Below are 18,063 nucleotides of genomic sequence, written 5' to 3'. Positions count from 1 at the left end.
ATGCCTGCATTATATAGGACATCTATCCAAACAGAGATTCCGTTCTTTAAATTTCTGTGCAACTACTTACAAATTGGGGTTCATTGCAAAGCCTTCAAAGCCTTATCTGGTGATACCATTTGTTTATCCTACCAAAGGAATCAGTTTCTGACACCTGTTAGCGGGGCTATTTTGAAGAGGACAAGAGTCAGAATGTCCATGACACACTTCCATGGTCTTCTGCGGAGGAAACCTGACCACGGCGAATCCTTAAGTTGACATATCTCAATTCTTAGCCTGTGTTACCTTGCTGCAGAACAACAGCCAGCCTTGCCAAAAGTGGGAAGTGAACTCAAAGGTAAACAACATGTAGACTGGCCGGTGCGCTACGGGCAGCATGGCACAAAATCTTTGTCAAAATGGGGATGATGGTGATTAATTGAAGGAATGATATGTTTCTTTGGGTGATTTTTTTTTTTTTAACATTTAATGCACAAATAGGTTTGAGCATTTGGAAGATGGAGTGGAAGCAGAAGATACCTAGAGAGAAAGTCAGCTGTAGATATTGTGAAAAGCCATTGGGTATACTGAAATTAGAAGTGGGCAACAGCTATAAGAAAGCTGTAACCAAAAGATAAACAAAGGGCAGGAAGGGTAGTTGGTTGGTGGGAATAAGGACTGTTGAAGCAGATTATATGTATACCTTTGCCAGAGTTACCTAACAGCACTCTACTGCTGAGGTGATGTCAAGATAATTCAGTTGCTAGGGGTCGTCTTGCATGTTTGGGGGAATTCTGTTCTTTGAGTAGTATTCCAGTCTCCAGTATCAACTCTTGTGCAGCTCTTGTTATTGTCCTTATTTCTACGTGAATCTTATACAACACTTTTCTGACTTTTCTACTAAACAAAAGAAAAGAAAAGAAAAGAAAAGGAGATGCTAGTACTACTAGCTGTCTGGGGCACAGCCCAAGAGGCTTATCACGAGCTTAGCATTTCCTTGCTGTCTCATGTTGTTTTCATCTTCAAAATTCCATTTACATTTTCCTCCTTGAGAGATTGGTATTATTTTTTATTAAAAATGTTGCATTCATTTAAAATGGATAATTTAGAGAGACATGACGTATTTTTTTGTTTCAGTTACTTCCCATAATTTTTGGCTAATGCCATGTAATCCCTTGAGACATGGCTACCTCAGTTTGAGACATATGATCTTACAATAAACTTATATTACTTTATGTTATCTGGGTGACTGTTCCCTTAAGATCCTAACTAATGTAGTGGTTTTAGGGAGATATAAGAGTGTATGTGTGTGTGTGTGTGTGTGTGTGTGTATGTCCCATTCCAGAATGTTATCTGAATTACAAAAGTCAGAAAACAGCATTTTACATGTTTTTTAAAGTACTTGATAATTTATGACAAAATTAAACACATGCTACAGAATAATGCAGCATGCGAATGATGAAGTTTAATGTTCAAACCCAAATCCGCTAATGTGTAGACATTTTATATCTTCTTGTATATAAACATAAATGATATTTTGTTTTTCTTAAGTCAGTGTCACTTCACTTTATTGTAGGCCTGAAGGAAGTCCATCTTCTTTCACATAAAACCCACTCAAGAAATAATAGGAAAAGAGAAAGAGAAAGCAATAGACATGAGCAACACAAAGAGAACCAAGGATAAGACTTAGAATTCAAACTTGGTCAAGGTATAGACTTCCGTGTGGAGTAATTGTTTCCATTAGAGTCTATTTAAAAATTAATAATGTTAAGAATTAAGCGTTCTTGTATGCTGAAGTGTCATTGGTAGTTATTAAATGTTATTTATTAAAATCCTAATAAGAATTAGACTTTAAATTAACTATTGACTCCCACTAAATTAATTTAAATAATTAAGCCTAATGTTACTGGTGAGGGATGACAGGAGGGAGGAGGAAGAGAGTCCATTGTGAAACCGATTTTTTATAGAAAGTTGTGTATGTAAATAATGTGTTAAAAGATTATGATTTTCCAAGCCACTTTTTTTGTCCATTGCTAATATCTGCTTTCTTTAGAAACTGGCTTATACTTTCCAGGCATTATTACAATCCATGAAATTTACAGAGAACCCTCTAATGACTATGCACACTAGTTCACTTCAAAAGTCTTTACGGGAACAGACACAACGACGGAAGAGGACTAAGACACGGTCCCTGCCCTTTAGGAGCCCACAGCCTTGAGAGAGAAAGGGACTTGTAAACACACAGTTACAGTGCAGCATGAAACGTGCAAGAGAGGAAATACACACTGGGCATCAAATCAGAAGGCTTAGAAGAGTCTTCACAGATGTGGTGATCACTGGGTAGGATTTTGACAGATTACTAGGTAGGACTTTGACAGTTAAATATCAGACAGGAGGATTCCAAGCAGAAATACTCTGAGGTGCAGAGATGTGAACCAGCATGCTGTGTTTGAGAGACAGTTTTACTTCGGTAGGACTGGGAGAGGTTAGAGGAAATGAATTGTAGCCTTAGTGAGAAAAGAAATGGGATCAGGCTAGATTCACCTTTTCTTCTCTCTGTGTGACCTGAGGCAAATTATCTGGTCTCTATAAGCTTCCATTTACTTATTTATAAAATTTCTTCCTAGAGCTATGTTGTTTATGATTATGGACAAAGACCTGGCCCCTAGCACTCACTGAAGACTAGCAGCACAGTCTTGGTGGAGTTTGACATGGTTAAGTACACAAAATGGGGACACCAGGCCTGTCGTCTCATAGGACCACCTCAAACTCACCACCCTGCAAACATCTGTGAACCAGTGGTATAGTAAAGACAGTAGTGTAGGTGGGGTGTGTGTTGTGTGAGTGAGACAGACAAAAAGACAGAGATAGAAAGACCAACCCTGGGAAGCAGGATTCTAACTGTGTCTCCTACTTTCTGACACCATGCTGATTAGGTACTTTACATATTTTTCTTTCTTTCTTTCTTTTTTTTTTTTTTTTTTGAGATGGAGTCTCGCTCTGTTGCCCAGGTTGGAGTGCAGTAGTGCAATCTCGGCTAGCTGCAGCCTGTGCCTTCCGGGTTCAAGCAATTCTCCTGCCTCAGCCATCCAAGTAGCAGGGATTACAGGCATGCACCATCACACCCAGCTAATTTTTGTATTTTTAGTAGACACGGGGTTTCACCATGTTGACCATACTAGTCTGGAATTCCTGACCTCAGGTGATCCTCTCGCCTCGGCTTCCCCAAGTGAATACTTAACGTATGGAAAAGTTAGTACTGCCCCTTTTCTTCTCACCCTAATGTCTGTGCTGGTCAGCCATGGAGCTTGTGGTGATTGTACATGCTCCCCCTCCACTCTCAGAAATCCACAGAAGCCTGGCAAATGAACACACCTATACGAGTGATGCCTGTTATGATGAAACTCAATACACTTTTAATAAAAGTCTTAACATCAAAGTTCAAACAGATATCTTTCTGGTTTTTGATAAGACAGCATCTCAAATTCACATGTCTGAAAGCTAGTCCCCCTGAACTTTGTCTCCTAAGCTTGCATCTCCTTCTGTGCTCCCTGTGCTGGTCAATGGCATCATCATACACCCAGAGCACAAGTCAGGATCTTACAAGTCATCCTCGACCTCCCTCCTCTTCACAGTTCACACTCAATCAATCACCAAGGCTCAGGAAATCTAACTCTAAAAAAACGAGCTTGTCTTCTTCCTTCCTTTCTTACGGTGGCTTCTTCAGTTCAGGTCCTTATTACTTCTTGGCAACATAATTGGAAAAGCATCTTCACTGGACTCTCTGCGTCCAGCAGAGCCATTCCACGTGGTGGCAGGGAGATCTAAATTATAGAACTCTGCTTATAATCATTTCAGGATCCTCCATTGTCTACAAAATGAAGCCCAAACACAGGAATCAGGTCCTGCGTGCTCTGACCCTGCTTGCCTTGACTGTCTCATCAACCATCATGTAATGCTCTGCATTTTGTGCTCTGATTATACCAAGTCACTGATTGTTTCCCAGAAAAACTCTTCCAAACCTTCAAACCTTAGCACATTCAATCCCCTCTGTCTAGAACTTTGCTACTGAAAATGTGACCCATGGGCCAGCAGCATCAGTGTCATCTGGGGGCTTGTTGGAAATGCAGACTCTCAGGCCTCACCCCAGAACCACTGAAGCAGTAGCCACATTGGAACGAGATCCCCTGGTGATTCATGTGCACGTTAAGGTTTTAAAGTGCTGCCTAAAATGTTCTTCCTTCCTACTTTGCCCATCTCACTGGTTCTTGTCCTTAGAGATCCATAGCTCCCCTTGGCATATATTAAATGACATTAACCTGACCTTTACAATCTTGGAATAAATGTTATGGATATCATATATGATCTATACTCATAATTTTAAAAATTCAATATAATGCTTTCACTATAATGTTGAAAAAGACAAGTAATATGAAATAAAATATCTATTTCTCTATTATTTTTAATTATACTTTAAGTTCTGGGATACATGTGCAGAACATGCAGGTTTGTTACATAGGTATATATGTGTCATGGTGGTTTACTGCACCCATCAACCCATCATCTAGGTTTTAAGCCCCGCATGCATTGGGTATTTGTCCTAATGCTATCCTACCCTATTTCTCTATTTAAATGTGTTGGTATGACTATACTCAAAGACATAAAAAAGTAATGAGATGTTTGCTTAGGATCACTGGGGATTGACAGATACAAGACTGATTCAGGTGTATTACATTGGACATACAAATACCATGAGCGATGAGATAGTCGGTGATGTGGTTTTCCAAGACGGTGAACTGCTTTTAGCAAAGTTCCAAAGATAGCAAAACAAAATATTCCTTCGATTCATAAGGGATTCTTATTTCTGCAAAATGCGGCTTTCATTAAAATTGTGTAAAGTATGCTTTGTGTACATGTGACATGAGTTAGGTTTTAGGTTCAGATAATTATAACCACATTTTCACCTACATGGATATCTTGTGAGACATTCAAACATCATGCTGGATACAGGATGAATCTTTGTCGTATAAGATTAAACCATAGCACAGCAGGACATCTAGCATATCTGGCCTTCATCCACCATATGCCAGAGCTGTCCTGCCATCAGTGACCACCAGTAATGACCCCTAAAATTTCCAAACTCCCCGAGAGGCCAATGCCTTTCCTACTGAGAATATTGGTCTGCCTGTACATAGTTTGGATACTCGACCCTCTAAACCTCATGTTGAAATTTGATCCCCAATTTTGGAGGTGGGGCCTACTGGTAATTATTTTGGTCATGGGGGCTCATTCCTGATGAATAGATGAATGGCCTTCCTAGGGGAGGAGGGGTAAGTGAGCTCTTGGTATTAGTTCCTGAGAGATCTGGTTGTTACAAAGAGCCTGGTATCCCCCTCCCCTCTCTCTTGCATCCCCCCTCTTGCTTCCTCCCTTTTGCCACATGATCTCTGCACACATCAGCTCCCTTTTGCCTTCCACCATGAGTGCAAGTGGCTTGAAGCCTTCACCAGAAGCGGATGCTGGCACCATGCTTCTTATGCAGCCTGCAGAACCATGAACCAAATAAAATTCCTTTCTTTATAATTTACCCAGCCTTGGGTATTCCTTTATAGCAACACAAATGAACTAAGACAACCTGACACACTCTAAAGCTTCCTTCAAGCCTCAGTGGAAGGAAGGAAGTCAATTGAGAGTGACACAGTTTCTCTCTCTGTCTCTGGTGATTTCCTGGTTCTTTCCTTCCATGGCGCTCTCCCAGCTCCCCGAAATGTAGTTCTAACCCAGTCCTTTTTAGTGTACTCAGCTGTTAGCAGAGCAAGAGTTTCCCTCTCTCTGGTTTGAAAAGAGAGAAATTTGTTATCTCGCAGTTGTGGAGGCCAGAAGTCTGAAATCAAGGTACTGGCAGGGCCACGTTCCCTCTGAAGGCTCTAGGGAAGAAGCTGATGTTCTATGCCTCTCTCTTAGCTTTTGGTGATCTCAGGTATTCCTTGGCTTGTAGATGCATCACTCTATTCCTCTATCTTCACATGACATTTTTTCCTCATCTCTGTCTGTCCTCTTCTTATAAGGACACCCATCATACTGGACACCCATCATACTGGCCAACCCCACTTCAATATGACCTTCTCTTCTTAACTTTACTAACTACATCAGGAATGCTTTTTAATTACCTTTGTACCCCCCAGGACATCACAATCTGAAACTGAGTAAATGTGTAACAAAAATTGTGTAATAAATGACTTTTGAAAAAAGTAAAAAGAAAAACTGTGAGAGTATATAGATATGATATTGGCATCCATTAAAGTGGAATGTTTTCTAATATATCTATTTTACCCTGAGGATAGTATGATAAAAATGGACATTTGGTAATCTTTCATTTTTCCCTCATTATAACGGAAACAATTTCTGCAATCTCTGCTCCTTTATTCAACATACTCGAGTGTCAATTGTGTGCCAAGCACTGAGCGACAGATTCTTTTGGCAAATTCACAATGCATCATGAGAAACAGCTACATACATAACTTGGTAACGTTAAATGTGACTTTATGCCTCCCTGATGGCACCAAGGGAAGGAGTGATTAATTTTGACCAGGGGATTTGGGTAGAACTTTTCAAAAGACAGTTCTACACAGTTCCAAAGATCCACACCTTCTATATTTTGAAAAGATTCATATTTTGAAACTCTCATATAAAGGCAATATGAAGAAATACGTGATTTATTCACTAATGGCACTTTTCAAAGTCTCTCAAAAAGAACTGAAGGCAAGCATTTCCCCAAAGGTTCCTTGTTATGGGAATAATGTATAAGCCCTCTATTGGGTGACTTGGGGCCTTTTCCTTGGGGCCCAAATCCTGCTGGCTCTACCTTCAAAATACAGCCAGTATCTGACCCCTTCTTGCTTCCACTACTACTACAATTCTGATCCAAAACACCTTCATCTGCAGACCTGACATCAGCTGTTAAAACTGACCTTTCCAAGTGGATGTCACCATCGTGGTACTCTTCTCAAACTGGTGATTTGAAATTAATATTGTTGCCCTATTCCCACTAATGCATTGAGTTTGTTACTTGTACCCTGAGGAAATTTACAACTGAAACATATACTTCTTTTAGTTCAAATAGTAGAAGAGGCTGTGAATATATTTTTATTTTTAGGGGTGGGTTAGGAGATAGTGATAAAAAATTAAAATTAAAATACTTTCAACATGTTTAATCTTTAATAATTACAGCATATCTCTCTGCCTTGCTGTTCTCTGCCCCAGAGTATTCCATAGATTCTGCCATGTCCGAGCCATGTAACAAACATTTTTCCAATGAATTAATGCACGCATGCATAAATGAAATGGGCTATATTTCCATTTGTTCTGAACTTCAGGATTTTTGTTCTATTTACTAGGCTTTAAGGAAGTAAAAAATATTAAAGAGAGCAACCGGGAAGGTTTTTGTTTTTTCCAGTCGTAGAGTGAATGCTGTCTTTGAGGCACCGAGGACTCAAGGTCAGGGAACGCTGTGACCTTCCGAACCTAGCACAAAGGTGGCCTTTTTTTCCCCTCCTTCTCTTCACTGGTTTCATGAGCTGGTGCCAGCTGAGTCTAGATGGTGTGCCTTTACACTTGAATGAAACACTCCCTGCCCTCAGTTCTGGGAGCTCCACTCTGCTGCCTCCATCTGCTGCTTCTGATAAATGCTCATATTTTAAATATATTGCTATCAGCTCACTCCCAAAGTGGTTTGCCGGCTCTCCATATAGCAAACAATCCCACTGGCACACAGCCACTTTTTGGGTGGAAAGAATTTGGGCAGACAGAAGACATATCTCCCAGTGACGAGAGATGAGAGAGAAGACAGACGAAATTGCCTGGGAAGCTAGTGACAAAGACTACGGCTGTGTCCTGCAGGGGTATAGAGGCCATCGGAATCCACATAGGGCTCCAGGGCATCTCTACAGAGGGTGAGCACAACTGAAGTCTGGCCATTTTGGCCATGGAGTAAATGTGAAGTTTAAGAAGTTACATTGCTCTTTTCTGAAAACATGTTAAAAATTAGCCTGCTCCACTGACAACACTCCATTACTAGTAACCCCCCAGAAACTAAGATACACAGGAACTTGCCTCCAGCCCTCAAAGCCTCCTCCGGCACATATACTGTTTATGACACTCTTCCAAGTCCCCCTGCTAGTTTCAGCTGGAAGTTGCCTCCCTTTCAGCATTTCTTCCTTCCAGCAACTTATCTCTAGCCAACATAATCACCAATTGCATTTGGGAAGGATGGAGTAATGCAGTGTGGAAGGTCTCCCTGAAGAACACGATCACAGCAGAAGCCACTGGGGTAGACGTCATTGTCTCACAGTTGTAGAGTCATAGAATATTAGAGCTAGAAGGGGAGTTACAGAACATTGAATCCAATTCTTTTATCCTAAAGGAATCTCAAATGTTCATGTCCCAAATGGATTCCTTATACCTCTCCTCCTACCCACCTCCCCTTTTGGTTTTCCCCATTTCAACAGTGTGACTCTAGTTGCTCAGACCACAAACCTCGGAGTATTTGGTCTGACAGCAAATCCTGCTGGCTCTACCTTGAAAATACAGCCAGTATCTGACCCCTTCTTGCTTCTACTACTATTACAATTCTGATCCAAAACACCTTCATCTCTCCTCCAGATTATTGCAATAGCCTAAGGGTCAACATGGGCAAAATCTGTCCTATGAACTGCTTTGGTAAATAAAGTAACACAGCCCTACTCATTAGTTTACCTTGTCTGTGGCTCTTTCGTGCTATAATGGCAGAGTCAGGGAGTTGCAAGAGATCTCACGGCCTGAAAAAATATTTACCATCTCTTCTCTTTTACGGAAAAAGTTTGCTAACCCCTGTGATAGCCTATTTAAATTGTAAGTTGAATAATATTATTGTCCTGCTCAAAACTCCCTCATTCAGCGTTAAAGTCTTCTAAGGCCCTGTATGATCTGAACTTCCCCATCCCCACCTCCCTTCCCGTCCCTGCGCCATGATCTCTCTGATCTCATCTGCTGCTGTTTTCCTTTCTCACTTTGGGCTGGCCAAACTGACCACTCCCCGAGCCCCTGATCTTCCTCTATAAGCCAGGCATGCTCCTGTTGCAGGGCCTTGCATGGACCTTGCCCTCTGTCTGAAACGATCTCTACATTGACATCTGCCTGGCTTGCTCACCCTTTACTCACTTTATACTCAAATGCTATCTCCTAGTGAGCTTTCTCTGACCACCTTATTTAAAACAGCACCCCCTCACTGCTTTACTTTTCTCCATAGCATCTAACACCATTTAACACCACATTTTCCTTATTCATTGTGTCTGTTGTCTCTCCCCATCTCACCACTAAAATGCAAGCTCCATGAGGGCAGAGGATTTTGCCTGTTTTGTTTTCCTGATACACCCACGGTGTATAGGCATGCTCCAGGTGTTTAATAAATGAATAAATTCTTTGAAGCAATAACGCTACAGCAGAGGTAAAATGTATCAGTGTCTCAGCAAGGGTTTCCACAAACAGTTGTGCTTAGGACAGTCACTAGGAGCCATAGGCAGAAATGACCTGTGGACTTACGAAGGCATTTTATCTTCCACTTTCCCACTTCCCTTTTTTCATTTCATGTCTTACCAATCACTAGTGTCCTCATACTATTCCTTAAGTCTGTGGCTTTAGTTTCTACAACGTTTCAGAACTTACTCTTTCCTCTTTGAACTGTCATTATTAAAACACCTCTCTTTGACTTGCATGACCAAATGAGGACCCTGGCACATTCTCTTCTAAGTTGATAGATTCATTAAAGCCCAAATATTAATGAATAATAATGTCTCTACCTTGTGGAAAGTAATTTGCATTTAAACAACTTTCAATGCCTAAGTCCAACTTTCAAAGACTGTGGGAATTTCCAACAGGCACTTGGCCTGGACCAGCTGGGGTAGTCATCGAGAGGTCCCTGAAGCAAAATCCAATCACAGCCCGTGGACAACTGTCCACTCGGGCTCTGTAGGGTGGGTTCAGCCATGTATGACCCCCTCAGAGTGTGTGTGCACACAGATATGCAGGTGCCAATTAGGGGCATTGAGACCATCTTAACTTCCATGGAAAAAAGCTGTCACTTGTGATATGCATGCTCACTTACATATACTATTTCCCTTAGCCCTTTGATACCTTTTTGCCTAGCTTACAGTCCCATTAACACAAAGCATTTCTTGGAAGAAAAATGAAGGCAGATAGGCATAAGGCTCAGACTCGGATATGGTTTGGCTATGTCCCATCCAGATTTCATCTTTTAATCCCCATAATCCCCACATGTCTAGGGAGAGACCTGGTGGGAGGTGATTGGATCACGGGAGTGGTTTCTCCATGATGTTCTCATGATAATGACTTAGTTCTCACAAGATTTGATGGTTTTATAAGAGGCTCTTCGCTCTTCACTACTCACTTTTGTCCCTCTTGCCTGCTGCCATGTCAGATGTGTCTCTTCCCTTTCTGCCATGATTGTAAGTTTCCTGAGGCCTCCCCAGTCATGCAGAACTGTGAGTTAATTAAACCTCTTTTCTTTATAAATTACCCAGTCTCGGGTATGTCTTTACAGCAGTGTGAAAATGGACTAATAGACCCCAAAAAGGCAGGCAGGATACAGATTATTAGAGCACAAATCACAGGATTCTATTGGCCTCCTGAGGCCATACTTACCACATTCCAAAACACAGTGAGAGCTCTGAAGGTGGAGAGGAGGACAAGATTAAGAAGTACAACTTTTTCACATAAAAAGGACAAAAAAAAATCCTGATTCACAGACTGCGCTGTGCAAGAAACCAGTGAGTTTTCTCAGGCAATTCAGTACTATCAGACAAAATTAAGAGAATTATCCAAACTACTGAAGAAGCGGAGTTCATCGGTTAGGTCTGACTGATTTGTCTGCCAGGAGCCCAGTGCAGCACTGATGCAAGTCCTGTGTAGAGAACGCTGCTTTCGAGGACAGGGCAGGTTAGGATGAGCTCTTTACCTTAGTGCGCCAGAAACAGCTCCAGGTGGTCTAGCCCAGATGGCTGTCAAAAATGAACGTATCATTTTCTTTTGAATTATAGAGTATGACTCATTTCTCCCCTACTCCACACACTGCCTCATGGGACCCACTGAATTTGCCACCTGGTGAAATGGGTTATTGATCTGTCATTCCTCCAGGGGATCCCCCAGTTTCGTTTCCTTCATTCTCCAGACAAAGAGACACAATTGCGTAACCGTATGGACACTTCCTGTATTTTATCAAAATGGCATCTTGTAAATGGAAACTCACAAGAGATTAGCAAAGATTTCAGATACAAAGTACTTTGATAGACACACAAAAAGGGCATTTTGTAAACTACAGTGAAACCAGTTTCTTAAAGTATTTCTAAACTCACCAAATATAGAACTAAAGAGATCCTCAAGCCACTTTGAAGTACACATTGGTTTCTATCAGAACAAAGGTAGAACATGTGCTGCTTTAACAGATGTTAGAGACCCTGCTGTCCACATGAGAGGCTTCACTTGTAGCTGACTTGTTCCTGTCTCCTGGGTGCTACACAACCCCGACTAGCACTTGTGACCTGAAGCTAATACAAAACACCCAGGAGGCCAGGATACAACTTGGGTTCACAGGGATTCTCCACTCTACTACAGGTGGATCCCTCCTGACCAAGCAAAGGGGACAGAGGAACTGGTGATACTTTTACCAAGATAAATCATGGAACAGGCAGGCTGCTTGTCTTCTGAGGTCGGACACTAAGCCAGTGGCTCACAAACTTTAGCATGCCCCAGAATCACCTGGAAAACTTGATAAAACACAGATTGCTCGGCCACACTCCAGTGTGTCTCCTTTAGTAGGTTTAGGGCTGGGCCCAAGAATTTGCATTTCCAAGTTTCCCGGTGCTGCAGATGCTGTAAATCCAAGTAGCACCCTTTCAGAACCACCCCTCTAAGCTCAGTGTTGGTATAACATCTTTCTTTCTTGCTACCGTTTGTGGTTCCCAGGGCTTGTGGTTGGTGAAGAGATGAGGGAAGTTGCAGCTTCTGCAGCAGCAGTTAGTATGTGGGAGCAGTCAAACTCAGAGGCTGTTCAAGACGGATTAGTGAGGTGGGCGGGGCCTGGAATCAGGCAACCTTTCTCATGATTCCAGACATGTCTGTCTGTCTCGTCTGTTCAAACCCAGTTTATCCATTTCACTTTTAAGGCCCCCTAAAGATAGTTCGAGTCCATTGGCCCACACCCATAGCAATGAGGTCAGTATTAGAGAAAAGAAGATTGGTAGATGGAACTCAGAGAGCTCATGTAGTAGCATCAATAAGCAAACTTCATGAGGCACAGTTTCTCCAGCGGTTTTGCACAAGTGGTCATAGCAGGGCAGAGAAGGGTGCACCTAGAGAGCCCTGTGTAGGCAGAAAACAGTTTTCTCAACAGACATTCCTGACTGCTTCTGGTGGAGGATTCATTTGAAATTGTCAGTCTGCAATGCAGACAGCTACTCTGCAGCTCATTTCAGAGAACACCCATGTACTCTAGCCTTCATTTTCTTTTCCTACAAAACTTCTCCCTCTAAGGATACAAAAGGCAGTCCTTGGAGATCTATTTCTTTCTATGCCTTGGCCCCAAAGAGGAATTCCAGTGCAGGAAAATGTTGCCAATGGAGTTGGGATTAAAAGAAACAATGAGTCTATAGAATGGTTTCGGTCAATTCAAGGGTGTTTGTGTGAAAGGAAGGAAGTAGGGAGTTACCATGGCTGCCGGCAGTATCTCTGAAGGGATGGGCTGTGGTCATTAACTACCGTACATACGTGGCATATTTCAGGAGAGATGACACATTTATCTCTATTTATGTTATGTTTCCTTTGTAGGTCACCTAGGGCTCTGCTCTGCCTCATCCTCACTCTAGGACCCAGGCTGAGCGGGCAGCTGCTGTCTGAGCATTGCTGATTGCCATGGCAGAGGGAAAGAAAAAAGAAAAAAATTGCAAGCTAGGCCTAAAAACTTTGGTCCAGATGTACATGGTTATCGTAAGTTGAATTTTATTTATTTATTTATTCATTCATTCATTCTGTTTTTTTGTTTTTTTGGTTTTTTTTTAGACGGAGTCTTTCGCTCTATTGCCAGGCTAGAGTGCAGTGGTGCCATCTCGGCTCACTGCAACCTCTGCCTCCTAGGTTCAAGCGATTCTCGTGCCTCAGCTTCCTGAGTAGCTGGGACTACAGGTGTGCACCACTACACCCAGCTAATTTTTGTATTTTTAGTAGAGACAGGGCTTCATCATGTTGGCCAGGATGGTCTCAATCTCTTGACCTCATGATCCGCCTGCCTCAGCCTCCCAAAGTGCTGTGATTACAGGTGTGAGCCACAGTGCCCGGCCTTGTGAGTTGAATATTATCCACCCCACCTCCCTCCACAAATTCATGTTCACCCCAAACTTTAGAATGTGATCTTTATTTAGAAATAGGGTCTTTGCAGGTATATTTAGTTAAGGATCTCAAGATGATCCCTAAATCTAATGATGGTCCCTAAATCTAATGATGGATGTCCTTATACGAACAGGAGAGCACACAGAGACAGAGAAGACCCCGCGAAGACAGCAGCAGAGCCTGGAGTGATGCAGCTCAAGTTAAGGAATGCCAAAGGCTGCCAGGCTAGGAAGGCAGGATTCTTCTCAGGAGCCTTTGGAGAGGGCGTGGCCCTCAGAATAGTGAGAGAATAAACTTCTCTTGTTTTAAGCCTTCTGTTTATGGTAATTTGCTATGGTCGTCCTAGGAAACTAACATACCGGCCTGAGTGAGTCCCACTGCCATACCCGATTTCAACGGCACAGGGAAGGACAGTCTCACAGTGCTGGATAGTCTCTCTCAGATCCACCCTCTACCTTTCTATACTCTGCTCTGAGCCTGGAAAGTTAAAATTCAAGAACTGCATAAACAGACTCCCCTTTCCTCTGGCTCCTGGTTAAGATTTGCCAATAGTGGGAGTTCAGAGGGAGTGAGGAGAGTGAAGTCATCTAGTTTGCCACCTACTTCCCTGCCAGGCTGGTTGTAGCGGTGTTCCACTATGGAAGGCCATAGCTCCAGCCAGGCAGCTCCTCCTTCAGTTTCTCCTTTCTCTCGGGGTTCTAGTAACTTGTTTCTTCCCCATGCTCCTCTAGGCGCGGGGTGCAACAGCTGTTGTTAGCCAATGTGCTCTGTCATTCCTAGTTGGTTTCCCATTGCCCCACTCACAGCCTTGTAAACAGTCCTTTTATTAATCTCTTCTCAATAACTTCATTTGAGCATGCCATCTGTTTTCTGCTGAGACCCAGCAGACACACATACCATGCACCCAGGAGGAGCCTTAGAAATCTTTGGTGGACACAGTGACGACCTTGCTAAATTGAGAAGCAGCTCTAGTGAAACAATCGTGGGAAATGCAATGAGAGTGGCAGGTCAAACGATGGCTTTGCTTCCACCCCTCCCTCTCTGACAGAGGAAGAAGTGTGAGCTCTGAAGCAAGATTCAAACTCTGGCTTCCCCGTTTATCAGCTGTAATAGGAACCTCTCTGAACCTCAGCTACTATACGTGTATCGTGGGTATAACAATGCTTCCTTTACAAGGCTGTTATGTGGATTATGGGAGAAAAATATGAAAAGAACCTAGCTATGATAGGCAGAATAATGTCCCCCAAAGATTTCCAAGCCCTAATCTCTGGGAACTTGTGAATACGTTACTTTACATGGCAAAAGAGACAATGTGGATATGATTGAGATTACAGACCTTAAAATAGGAAGATTATCGTGGATTATCAAGGGGGCCCCATCTAATCACTTGAGCACTTAAAAGCAGAAGTGGAAGGCAGAAGAGTTTGTCATAGAGACGCAGCACAAGAAGCAGAGACAGAAGAAATCCAGGGTGAGAAGAATTTAATATGCCATTCCTAGCTCTGGGTGTGCAGAGACTACCTACAATGACTCAAAAGAGGCCTCTAAATACCAAGGGAGATGCCCAGATGGCAACCAGCAAGGAAACAGACCTCAATCCTACAGACAGTGATTTCTGCCCACTACCTGGATTAACCTGGAAATGGACTCTCCCCTAGAGCCTCCGGAAGGGAAAGCGGCTCAGCGAATGCCTTGATGTCAGTCTTGTGAGACTTGAAACAGAGAAACCAGCTGAGCCTACTGGACTTCTGACCTACAGAACTGTGAGATAATAAATGGGTGCTGTTTTAAGCCCCTAGATTTGTAGTAATTTGTTATACTAGCAATCGAAAGTAAATCCACTAGCACAGCGCAGTCTTGGTGCATGGTCTATGCCCACTGCACGTATGTTACAGGCTCTCAAAGAGGAGAGGTAGGCAAGATACAAAGGGGTCTTCTCAGGACTCAAAACAGTACGTGCTCTCAAAGAAATAAGCCTGCTGCGATTTTACAATGTAACATAGAAGCTGGCTTTCTCTGGTGCTTTCAAGCTGTCATGAATATGGGTGCCCTACATGAGCGGCCTCCAGCAGCAACCACAGAGGGAGGAGTAGAGAATGTTGTGCATCTTGTGGCAAAAGCAAATGAATCCTTGTTATTCATTTGACATGCAGAGAAAAACACATACCAGATCACATTATCATCTCTGTAGCAGGATATCCCTTACCTAAAACCCTCAGTCCTATTATCTCCTACCTTGAGGCAGTTCCTGCTTCTAATATTTGCCCCTAACTGAAACACAGGCTAGCAAGAAAATGATTTCCTGCTGCTGGAGCCTTCCTTCTGTTCTCCTAAGCCAAATCCATCTCTCCAACCCCACAATCCCATACCAATATCTTCCAGCTCCCTAACCATCCAAATCTAACCCTTGACCAGACAGCACAGACCTTCGTTGCTCTGCTGCTTTATTTGATGACTGGGGCTCCTATGCTTTTATAGCTGGGTCAAGTTGAAATAGCATCCTAGGAGACTGGGCTCTGAGCCAGGTATCAGAGACATGGGTTCCTCAGCATTGAATCGCCAAGAAATGTGAAGAAAAAGCAAATTAAGGGCTACCCACTAGGCATAGACATGCGCATCTAGCTTCAATGAAAATTGCTGACACTTTTCCAACTCAAAGTGCTCCTTCAATGCTCCTGAGCAGCAATTGGTGATTCTTTTGATAATATTTTCACTGCCCTTCTAGGAGACCAATCTCACGACATAAGATGATTATTAAAATAAGGGCTAATATTTATTGTGTGCCTACTGTGCCTCGGGCACTGCTCTACATAACTGTAAAGGTGTTAACTCATTAAATTCTCAAGCCATGTTCAAAAGTTAATTTATATTATTTTTATCATCCTTGCTTTACAAATGAGAAAACAAGGGTTCAGAAAGGTTAAATAATGTGTCCAAGGTTAACAGGTAGTAAGTGGCTTGAGCTATAACTCAGACCTAGGTTAAAGTAACTCTGTATACTACACACCACACTGTGAGTTTTCTTGATTGATTCGACACATGTAGGTCTCCAACCAGGCACTATGTTTGACTTTGGAGATTGTGATGGTTAATTTTAGGTATTAACTTGACTGGATTAAGAGATAGGTGTTAAACCATTATTTCTGGGTGTGTCTATGAGGTTATTTCCAGAGGATATTGGCATGTGAGTTAGTGGACTGAGTTGGGGAGATCCTCCTTCCACGTGGGTGGGCACCATCTAATCAGCTGGGGGTGTGGATAGAGTAAAAAGCAGAGGAAAGGCTCTCTTGCTCTTTCTACTGGAGCTGAGACACTCTTCTTATCCTGTCGTTGGCCATCGGAACTCTAGGTTCTCCAGCCTTTGAACTCTGAGACTTGCACCAGTGGCCTCCTGGCTTCTTAGGTCTTCAGCCTCAGAATGAGAGGTGCACCAAGGGCTTCCTCTGGTTCTGAGGCCCTCCAGTTTGGACAACCATGCTACTGGCATTCCTGGGTCTCCAGGCTTACAGATGGTCTATCGAGGAATGTCTCAGCCTCTTTAATCACATGAGCCAATCCACATATCTCTCTATCCTATTAGTTCTGTCCCTCTAGAGAACCCTAATACAGACATGCAAATATACTCAGGACAAATTTCATTTTCTCCAAGCTAACGTCATAGAAGAGGAAACTATTACATAGAAACAACTATCTACTGGCACATTTTGTTAGTGTATGAACAAAGCATCATGGGAGAGATAACTAGAACTATGAAATGATAGAGAATCATGGCAAAGAGAAAAAGTGGGGTTGAGAAAGGCTTCTTTGAGGAAGTGATATTTGATCTTGGCCTTGAAGAATGAATTGGAATTCTTTGAGTTGAGGAGCAGAGAAGAAAACATGAGGGAGAATTATGAGAAGCAGAGCAAACAGTGTAATTGAAGCACAAAAGCCTGAAAGTTGCATAGTCCAGGCATGGAATAATCCAGTGTTGCTAGTGTTGCCTGGCCATGCAACAGATGTTAGTTTGCATTCCATTGGCCAGAATTATTACCAAGTGAAGAATCTTAATTACAAAAGAAAGCACATATTCAGAGACACTAAGAAGAAAGAGATAATACTCAGAAACTACAACCAGCTGATGACTGATAAGTCAAAAATAGGAACTTAATGATGCTAAGAACCTCTAATATGTCAGGTTCAGCTCCAAGGTTAGTTCAATAGTTTCATTCACATATGTTTACACAACACCCTTTAATGCTGGGTGCCTTGTCAGACACTGATGGAAGATACGGTTCCTGACCCTGAGAGCTTTATTTACTCATTCAGTCATTCATTTCTTCATTCTATTTATTCTTTTAACAACCATTTGTTGAGTACATACTATGTGCCAGGCTACTGAACAGGAAGACAACTATATAAACAGATAAATTTCAATAAAAGACGGTAACTGATATGCACCAAGGTGAGACTAAAACACAGAGAAGAGCAGTTAACTTATACTGGCATTATCTTGGACCCTGATTTACTGTGGGATCCTTTGCTGTTATGTTCCCTTATGTTGAAAGATGCATCTGGCCCTACACAAAACACAGAATATGAGTAGGTAGGCACATACAGTTCTAAGCTAACCCCTGGGGGTACCAGGAGACAGCACTGTCTCATGTC

This window comes from Mandrillus leucophaeus, unplaced genomic scaffold, assembly GCF_000951045.1.
Source record: "Mandrillus leucophaeus isolate KB7577 unplaced genomic scaffold, Mleu.le_1.0 Scaffold113, whole genome shotgun sequence".
In the NCBI taxonomy this organism is placed as follows: Eukaryota; Metazoa; Chordata; class Mammalia; order Primates; family Cercopithecidae; genus Mandrillus; species Mandrillus leucophaeus.
The sequence above is the reverse complement of the archived record's forward strand: the minus strand, read 5'-3'. Positions refer to the sequence as shown.